At 43.8% G+C, this 9739-nt stretch overlaps 1 protein-coding gene across 7 annotated transcripts in view; it reads right to left on the bottom strand.

Annotated features, from left to right (window-relative positions):
* THRAP3 (thyroid hormone receptor associated protein 3) overlaps positions 1 to 9739 on the bottom strand; it is a 23390-nt gene extending 13651 nt beyond the window's left edge. For 3 of the 7 annotated variants that reach the window (XM_017736164.1, XM_017736163.1, XM_017736165.1), the window contains exons 1-3: positions 9721 to 9739; positions 7638 to 7696; positions 3519 to 3601 (exon numbers count right to left, since the gene is read on the bottom strand). The gene's annotated coding sequence lies outside the window, so the exon portion shown is untranslated. Of the gene's footprint in view, positions 1 to 268; positions 394 to 493; positions 617 to 3518; positions 3602 to 3887; positions 4082 to 7637; positions 7697 to 9720 lie in introns of those variants that run through there. The other 4 variants (XM_008635115.2, XM_017736160.1, XM_017736161.1 and 1 more) reach the window with 4 other exon arrangements.

The raw sequence follows: 9739 nt of genomic DNA, 5'->3' as shown, positions 1-9739 counted from the left end.
TAAAAGTACTTGAGAACTGAAGCATGTGGTTGATAGGAGACAACAGGCAGCACCTGGCAGGCTGACAGATTCCAGGGACACGGAGCTTGATAAGGCTGGAAATAGGAACGTTTGAAGTGCCTGCTAGGAACAGATGAATGGTTCTGGGCTTAGAATAGAAGGTTTATTTCAGTCTAAGGAGGAAAACTGCAAAAAGAATAAAAGGCTCTAAACCCAGAGTAATCACAAATGAGAGCATGACGGCTGAAAGCACCAAGTTAATACAAACCTGGGAAGAGGCAGGGCCACGCTGCTGGCTGAGACAAGGCCACCTCTAGAGGCAAACTAGCCCATGGAAGTGAAAATTCCATGTAATTGCAGCCACATCCCTGTCTGTGCAGCCAGCTGCCACTGCTTTAAAGGACATGGAAGAAATAAAAAAGCTTACCATCAAAAAAACCCACCCATAAACTTTTATCTAAACTTTCAGAGGAAATAAAAAAAGAGTTCATACTCCAAGACCCAGGAATGTGACCCTGTTCGCACAGCTCTGCTCAGGTTCAATCCTGTCCTCTCTGCTTGTGCAGTTCCCGCAGTTGCTGTGATCAGTCACCAGCATGGATCACCCAGCCAGGAGTTCTGTTGCAGCCAAAATAAATCAGATGTCCTTCCAAATATTCAGAGACAGAAGAGATTACACTGTAGCACTAAATGACTCAAAATAGCCATAATTATGAATTACCTGGGCTATTTTCAGGCATGTATCCAGGTAAAGGTTAGAGAGTCGCTTAGAAGATGATTCAGGGCATAGTTTGACCACACATATCTTTCAGTTACACCCTCCCTGATCTGTGCTCTTATACCAACGAGTGAAATTTGCATTAACTGCGCATTCGATAAGTTATCAACAAACTTCCCAGCTAAAATGACTAATGGGAAAGAGCCAGAAATAAAAATGAACTATGTTAGTACAAACTTCATCTTCTTTTTACCCACTGATTAAAAATAGAGACATTCAGGTACATAAACACAACTGATCAAGTGCTGCTGCTGTTATATCCATTTTAAGGAAATTCCAGAGGACTGACTTGCAATGCCTTCACTTCCAGTCGCTCTCCAAAATTACATATATGGTTACCAAAGGCTCCAACTTCTGCCAAGGCACTTCCAGGAAGAACACAATGCCCAGCACTGGAGCAGCTGCTGGGAGAGTGGGTGGTGGCTCATCACCAGAGCTGGGACCTTCTAGAAATGGGAAGTTGGCTTCTATTTTAAAAAATTACATTATGTGTTCCTGTTCTTCCCTTTCACTATATTAAAGATGTTAGATCAATTCAACTGAAATATTCCAATATATTCCACATCACAAAGCATGCAGAAAAAATAGTAAAAGTAATGCTTCCTGTTCTATTAGGAAACAATAGCTGTTTTAATCCCTGTTGCCCCAGGGATGAAAATCAAAATACACTGCCACTAAGAACCAAAGTTTGTTCTTGTGCTTGGTCATTTTTCAGGGAAAGAATGTGTGAAAGGATAATTTTTAAGTATTTCCTTTTAATTTACTGAGTATGTCTGTTGAACCAGCAACACTTCCTACTCCGTTGGCCAAAAAATCCAACGCTGAGCACTGGAAAGCAAAACACGGAAGAGGAGCAGAAGAAAGCACTGGTAACAGGAACTACTCCAAGATACAGAAGATGTGGCACTAACTCTCAGGATATCCCAAGAAGACCCCAAAATAGATTTTAAAAATATCACTTTGATCTGTTTAAGAGTTTTTGTCTTTCACTTTGATCCACAGCACTTCCCAGCCAAACATCACCCTGGTGTGTGCAATGTGTGCCAAACGCTCACGTCTTGGAAGGATTCTTTATCTTTGCCAACATTTTAAAGTTGATTCATTCCTAACACATGAGGTGACTCCTACTAGGATAGAAACAAAGTTGCTACGCCCCATCAGCACTCAAAAGGTTAAACAAACTGCACACTGGAGTCATGTCAGCTCCCCTGAGTTAACTGCAGTTGTAAACTTACTGTGATACACATTTAGTTTTAAGAATGACTGAAATATATAAAATATGTTCAGCAAAATACCCTGCTCTGAAAGCATCTGTTCTTATACATAAAAAGGATTTTATATTTTTTAAATAAAGAGGTGCCCGTAAGTGAAGCAAAGGCAAACTGAGAACAGCAGCGGCTGCTGACCTCCCATTCCCATTTTTCCCCTGCCCACAGAGCTGTGCCCAGAGCACACAGCTCCTAGAAATGCTGTGTCTGGCCCTGAGCAGAGACTGCAAGCAGCAGCACTTGCACAGTGCTATGGGGACTTGTCCTTAACAATCTGCCCTGCCAGAGTCCCATTTCCTTTCTACAGCTACAGAACCCCCCAACACCAGCTCCACCTGCACCTGGGAAGGGACAAGGTTGATCCGACTGCCTGATCCACATCTCCTCTCCCAGCAGACAAGCGTGACTACACACATTTGGAGGGCATGTCCTGCTGGAAGCATTGCCAGGGATTTTCTACTTTTGTTTTTCCATTTGTTTCTTCTGCAGGCCCAGTTCTAAGCCGTCCAGCAGATCTTCCCAAGGAGTGGAGTCTCCCATCCAAAAACATTCGCTGGTTTTGGATGTGATCTGTGTGCTGAGTTTAAAAGTTCTGGTAAGGCATCACACCCTGGGAAACAGACACCTGACAGCTTGTTCATCTGTCATAAAACCACACTGTATAGAGCAAACTTTGCCTTCTCCATTCCCTAATTCTCAGGGCAATCCAGCACACCACTCATGGAAACAATAGAGGACCAAATGCTCCCACTAAAGCGCCAGATGGACTTTACCCGGAAGGCAAACTATCGTCAGTAAGCAGTGGCAGGAAAGTTAATGTTTTACCTCCTGACAAGCTCAAAAGAGAAGCTCAACTCTGCTCCAAAGCAATGAAAAAGAGTCACCATTGAGAGTCTCTCACTGCTATGCACTTCCATGAGCTTCCACAGCCTTGGAATTTAAATGTTCACAATAGTTAAGGAAAACTTTTAAGGTCACTGCTGGAATCACTGCAATGCTCAAGCAAAGAACAAAAGCTGGAGGAGGGCACATGGCAGAATATGGGATTTAACGCTTAGATCAGTGTGATGTTTAATAATCTGGTCAGTTAAGGTATCTGGAGAAGCAGTGCTCTTCTCCCAAAAATGACCAGGGTGTAAATCCAAAGATTAGTAAATATAGCATTAAAAAAACAGAAAGAGGTAATACTTCTTCCAGGACAGCCAAGATTATTTCACTGAATTGTTCTACTTTACCCTTATATTTTGCAGTTACTTGGGAAGACAAGCCCAAACATTCCAAGACACAAGGCTGAGTTTTTTCTTCTAAACCTGCTCCTTATTTTCTGCACAGCAACATTATCAATGAAAGCAGAATTCTACCATCAGTTTAACTTGCAGTGTGCCCAGAAGAGAAGGGATATAAGAAGATCTATTCCAAATCCCAAGACAGGCAGTTTTACCTCTTGTGAAGATTTTATTTCCTTTGCCTACCTGCTTGAGCAGGCTCACACCTTGCACCCTTCTGTCAGATTTCACTGTCTCAGCTTTGTCACTTATGAAATCAGGAAGAAAACCTGAAATGAGAAGAAAATACACCTTTGTACATGCATTGCTGTACTGCCACCAGAGATGAACTGGCTGCCCTAAGCTCCTGCTGCACCCAAAATGTTCATCAGATCCCCAGTGTTTCAGAGAGCACATACACTGCAGTTGACCAGGAATTTTTTTCATGGACTTCTATGGAAAAATGTTGCTTTTAAAATGATTGTTCATGCTTTCAAAATTCTAAGTGCTCTTCCTTCCTTGCTCCACCCTCCCCTGCCCCATCCCACCTCCTGTGACACACATCTGTCAGTGCACCTGTACAGCCGTGCTGGAGCCATTTCTCTCAGCCCATTTGAATGGTCTTACTGGGCTCAGGACTAAGGATTTTCCCATATTGTTAAAGGAATCCACAAGCCAACAGAAACAATTGTTTTCCTGACAAATCATCCATCAGTATATCACCATCATCCAAGGGAGCCACCAGTCCACTGGGAGCTTTTCTGACAGGTCTACAGTTACATTTCAGAATCCTTCCATGCACTGCTAGAGGGGTGGAGGTTTTAGAAGAGAAAACAACATTAAACACAACCTCAGAAATTACTCCATGTTATTAAACCTCTGATCTAACAGCAAGACTGTCACTTACTCTCTGTTGAGCCATAAAATAGACTTGTTTAAAGCTATTAATTTTTTGTTCTTACTTCACTGAAAAAGCACAATTTTCAAGTAGCTTTTAAACCTCTTTCTGAACTGGTGATTAAGTCCTGTTCTCACCTAAGAGGGAAGGTGGTGTTGCAAAGTGTAGTTAGTGATTTTTAAATGCTGCTTACCAATCATGGGAAAAAGCCACAAAGAACAGCATGCCACAGACCTTTTTTTATTATTTTTACTGTTATCTTGTCCATCTGTCTAAATGTCCATAAAAAGAAATCTCACCTTATATCTTACAAACACCTTTGACTTCCAGCCTTTCACAGTGGCAGAAAGAGTTTGCCATACCCATTATTTCTTGCTTTGTAACAGAACATTTGGGCTTTGGGGTTTTTTTTCCTATATCCCAAATACCACTGTTACCACCAAGTTTCGGTACAATCCCACATACAGAGCAAAACCTGGATTCTCCTTTGGAGGAAAATACTGTTCTTGTGTTTAGAGCACTACTACAGAAAAAGGAACCAAGTCAACACACAACAGGCAGGAGTAGCAAACCTTTCTTCCAGATAGGGAAAGGAAATTGGGAAACGTGCTCAACGCTCTCTGCTGAAGTAGAAAACATAGTCCAGGAGTTTCTTATTCCAGAACACTGTAAAGAACATTTCCATGTGCCAAGTCATGGGTCAAATGAAGAACATTGCTGGTTGTCAAAAAGCCTTTTTCCAGGAATTTGTTCCCTGTTTCCAACTGGCCTGTATTACTTTATGACTCTTTCCATCTTCCACTCCTTTGTTCAAGGTCTTTCAGGCAGCACATGTCAGGATTTCAGCCCTTCCCCAGCTGCTGCAGAACAGCCCTGCCCAGAGCAGCCAGCTGGCACAAGTTCCAGCTGAGCCCACTCCACCCCAAGGTGTCAGTGAGGATCCTGCACACGGAGCACCACGGCTGTTGGCCAGCTTGGAGAGGGAAACACAGCACACACCTCCCTGCCAAGGCAGCTGTTTGTGTTCATATCTGAGCATAAACCCCAAAACACCTGGAAACAAGTGACATGGTTTGTGTACATACCTCAGACACGAGCACAGTGTGGTGAAATTCCTTACAGTGGTTTCCATTTATCGCATGGTGTTTGCAAACACTCAGCTCATAAATATTAAATGTCTTGTAAAAGCATTTGTAGAAAGCTCTATAGAAGCGTGGTAGGTAAACAAAAATTTGCTTTCTTCTGGCCAGCATTTGAGTGAAGCTGTTGTGGTTTATTTTGCTGTGAGGCCCAAAGTAAATGAGGTGGCACCTCATTAGAGAGCACATTTCTGCCCGAGCCTCTTGGCATCCATTTGGTGTCACCAGCACAGACATTCAGCTCAGGAGGAACAGCTGAACTGCTCCTTCATTTGCTGAACACCCTCCATTATCGGGGAAGAAAAAAAATTAATTCTCCTTCTGCCAGCTCTACAATTCCTAATCCCAAGCCCCAAAACCCAAACAAGATTAGTTCATTCCAAAAAAAAGGAATAATGCCACAAAACACCCTACAAAGTGCACTCTGTGCAATGAGGCAACAACAATCACTGCAAAAATAAGCTCATAAAGAGCTGCAGCTCTCTCCATGTCCCTGAAGTGCAGCAGCAAGTACAGAGAGCAGACTCATCTTTGTTAGCTCAGAACCCAACGCTTAACACCTCACTTTCTACTGGATTCTTCCTCTTCAAGCTAACCTCAAGTATGTTCTTGATATCAACTTGAGGGGAAGGGAAGAACCACCTGCACAGCTCCTACAGCCAGCCAGGGAAGAGCAAATTAAAATGTTATTTCTAATCAAATCTCATTGGGGGAACAAAAAGCAGAAAGACTTCTATTCCCAGATTCAGTGTATGTTTTCAGAAGATTTATGATGCACATTAACTAAAGCTACAGCTACACCTACCGACCTCCTCACCAAAAGACGTCCAGACAACTGCTAAAACAAATGACCAAAAACCCAACCACAAAACAGAGTGTTCTACTCTAACATTTGCCAAACACACTTGGGGGAAAACATCCAGAATTATTTTGCCACAGCAAGAGAAACACAAATTTGTCAGCAGCAGTTTCAATTTCTCTCTAGTCTATGTGCTTTCAAAACTAAGATTTTCCTTCAAGCACATTTGGGTTTTCACACCATTAAACTAATCCCTGAAGAAGTTTAACCCTGAGCTCCTGGGTTCAGATAATTAGAAGCAGGTTCTATGGAATGGTTGGAAGAGTATTTACAGGTTCTTCTGGAAAGGACTGATTCTGCAGACTGCAGTGCTGAACAATCCCTTTCCAAATAATTTGACCAGCTACAAACCCCAGTCAGTCACTTTTCCAAAACTGGCTACCTGAGAGAAACTATTTTATAAATATTTGAGCTTAAAAAGTCATATGCTGTTATTCAGACAGTTTAGTGACAGGGAGCTCAAGGAAACAATCCAAGAAAAAGCTGATTAGAAATCTGGGTAGTTTTGTTACAGAAGCTGGGCGGCTGGAATTTCTGTTAAACACAGAACAAAACATCCTTAATTTTTAAAAAAAGGGAAAAACCTATATTCATCAGCTTCTTCCTTCCAAATTTACACAGCTTGGGAAAAGCAGAAAGATCAGGTCTTTCCCCAAAGTGACAGCTTTCTCACAGCATAGCCCTACTGTTCGGAGCAGCTTTGGATGCGAACTGAAGCTCTGACAACACTGCTGGGGGGCTGGGAATCTGTGCCTGGAGTTTTGGAACCCTCACAAGAAGCAAGAAGTGGTCCAATTTACTTTTCTTAAGAAAAGTGTTCACAAATCAGTTAACTCAAACAATTCAAACTTGTGTGTAAGTGAAGTTCTCAGCAAAGGGAGGATGAACATTTCCATCCTCTCAGGTGTCTGCCAGCTGGAGCCCAGCAGGCTCCACACACACTTAAAAAACGTGGAAGTTCTGCTTCCAAATAAACAGCAAGTAACAGAAAAACTGTTTGATTGGGGATTCTTTGGAATTTCTTCTGCAACACACAGTACAGTTACAGCCAAAACAGACTCTCCTGAGGGATTACAACTCTCCACACATTTAACCTACGAAAATACCAACTCCAGCAAATTTCATTTATAAGCTGAAAAAAGCAAAACTACTCCCATATTCTCAAGCAAGCACTTCACTTATCTCTACCTTAACTGGAATCCCGCTACCTCAGGGGGTAAACAAGGAAAAGGATTTCCATGACCTGGTATAACATTTAAAGTTCTTAAATTTTTTTTTTTAATTGTGGCATTATTGTAAGCACAAGGCACCAGACCAGGCCATCTCTACACTCCGCCAGGCTTCGAAACAGAGGGAAATGCCTGACCACAGGAATCCTGTACATATGGAATAAACTTATTTGAACAACTTTCCGTGCTGTGCTCACGTACCTTGTGCAAGTGTCCCATCAAATCTGGTTCTAAACGCTGCTTTCTTAGAAGCAATTGACCTAAGTAAAAAAAAAGGAAAATCAAATTTAAACTAAACCAGACACTGGCAAATCCTCCTATTTTAGCAGCACAGGAAAGGATTCTGATTGTAGCCATTCATCCCAGCACTGATTCCCAGTAAAAAAAGGCCACCAAAATAACATCATCTAATCAGACAGGGCATACACAGGTCTTAACTCGGGAAACCAACCTCACCCACAGCCCCACAGGAGCAATTACTGTCATTATTTCAGGTGTAAATTACAATGTACACGATGCCACCTGGTATCACATGTCCAGCCCCCTGTTAAGGCACAGGTTAGTTAACATCCTTAATGCTGAGCCTCAGTCCCTGGAGCACAGAATTCCAGCCTGACACGCCACACTCCGGGGGCGGGGGCCGGCCCAGCCAGCTCCACACCCTGTGGTCCCAGCAGGGGCTCTTTGGGGTGTACGCACCCACCTCACCCTGTAAATCATGGCAGGCTAAAAATGGCCGGGTGACGAATGTGGAGGTGAAATTGTGAGCAGGGCACTTGCTCTGGGATCACTGGAGCCGCGAGCAGGGCTGTGCATAGGCCTCACTCTCGGACACCGCAGAGGTACTAGCTGTGTTCATGTGTGACAGGAGCAAGAACATGAAGAGAAAAGCCCTCCTTGGGTAGGAAACAACCCCCAGTGCAGCCGGCTGCCACCTCTGTGTGCCATTAGCTTCACTTTTTTTTTTTTATGGCCCGGCAGCTTCCGGTTACCATGGAGTGAGGCAGCGCAAACACCATTCCCAGCTGGCACAAAATGTGATCCCGTGATTTCACTATTCATAGCTCTGACATGATAAAGCTAAATTAAGCAGGAACTCTTAACTTCTCCAAGCTCCCAGCAGTGACTACCCCCACGCTCAGGCTCTGCTAACACAGTTTCCCTGTGAGGAGGGGAAGGATGTTTCCTTTACAGTAGGAGACTCCAGACCCACACACCCAGCCTGTCATCCGGAAACAAAATGGCACCGGCTCCTTCCCAGGCACCAATTCGGCCTGGCACCAGTGGGAACAAAAACTGAGTTGCTAGGGCCAAATTTAACAACTTCCTCATCTTAGGACCCACTACAGAACCCCACAGAGCAGTTTAAGCCTTGTTCCCAGGCCCATCCAGCACAGGCACCACCGTGTCCAGGAACAGAGGCAGCTCAAGGGGCACTGCCACAGCCCCACTGCCACTGGCAGCTGTCACACAGCTTGGCACCATCACCTGGCACAAGCTCCCCGGGGAGCCACAGCAGCTTCTGCAACCACCACCACCATTCCTCTCTCTTCCAATGCCTGTGGCCTGAACTGTGTGGCTAAATACCCTGAAATTCCTGCATCACCAAAGAACTCCCTGTACCGCCATAATTCTGAGGAAACCACACGACCCAAACCCCATGTTCCTGCCCTGCCACGTGCAGCCATCAAACACAGCTCAGGATACTGTAAACTTTTCCAGAAATGGAGAAAAAGTTCAAGGGCTCCGTGGCTGCTCAAACAATTAACGAGTTGCAACACGACAAACTGTCATTTCCCAAAGACAAAGCCAAGTGAGCTGAAAAATACTCAAACTTCTGGCAAAACCACTCTATTCCTTCAGGGATACAACTATGGAACACCACGGCCTTACAACGAAAAGCATCCTCAGGCTTATCCAGTGTGGCTCAGCCCTCCCTAGGCCTCCCAAAGCAACATTTCTTTGACAGCAGAGAAAGTGGGAACAGGTAAACCACATTTAGATCAGCTGATGTGCATAGATTGTCACATCCTGGAGTTTCATAACTGTATCTTTTTTGTTTTCTAATAGCAACACCCATGCCAGTGTTCACCAGCTTTCCTGCAGCCTCAAACATCTCACGGTGAGCCCACATGCCTGGCCTGACCCAAATGATTGTTTTCTTTAATACTTTACACACCCCTTGACTTAAACGAGCTGGAGAGAGCAGCAGACAGCTAAGTTATATTATCATAACCCCAACAGCAGAATACCCATTTTATTTACAATACACATAAAGCCTTACTTCCATGAAAAAGAACTAG

The sequence above is a fragment of the Corvus brachyrhynchos genome, unplaced genomic scaffold (genome assembly GCF_000691975.1).
Source record: "Corvus brachyrhynchos isolate BGI_N302 unplaced genomic scaffold, ASM69197v1 scaffold65, whole genome shotgun sequence".
NCBI classification, from domain to species: Eukaryota; Metazoa; Chordata; class Aves; order Passeriformes; family Corvidae; genus Corvus; species Corvus brachyrhynchos.
The sequence above is the reverse complement of the archived record's forward strand: the minus strand, read 5'-3'. Positions and strand labels throughout refer to the sequence as shown.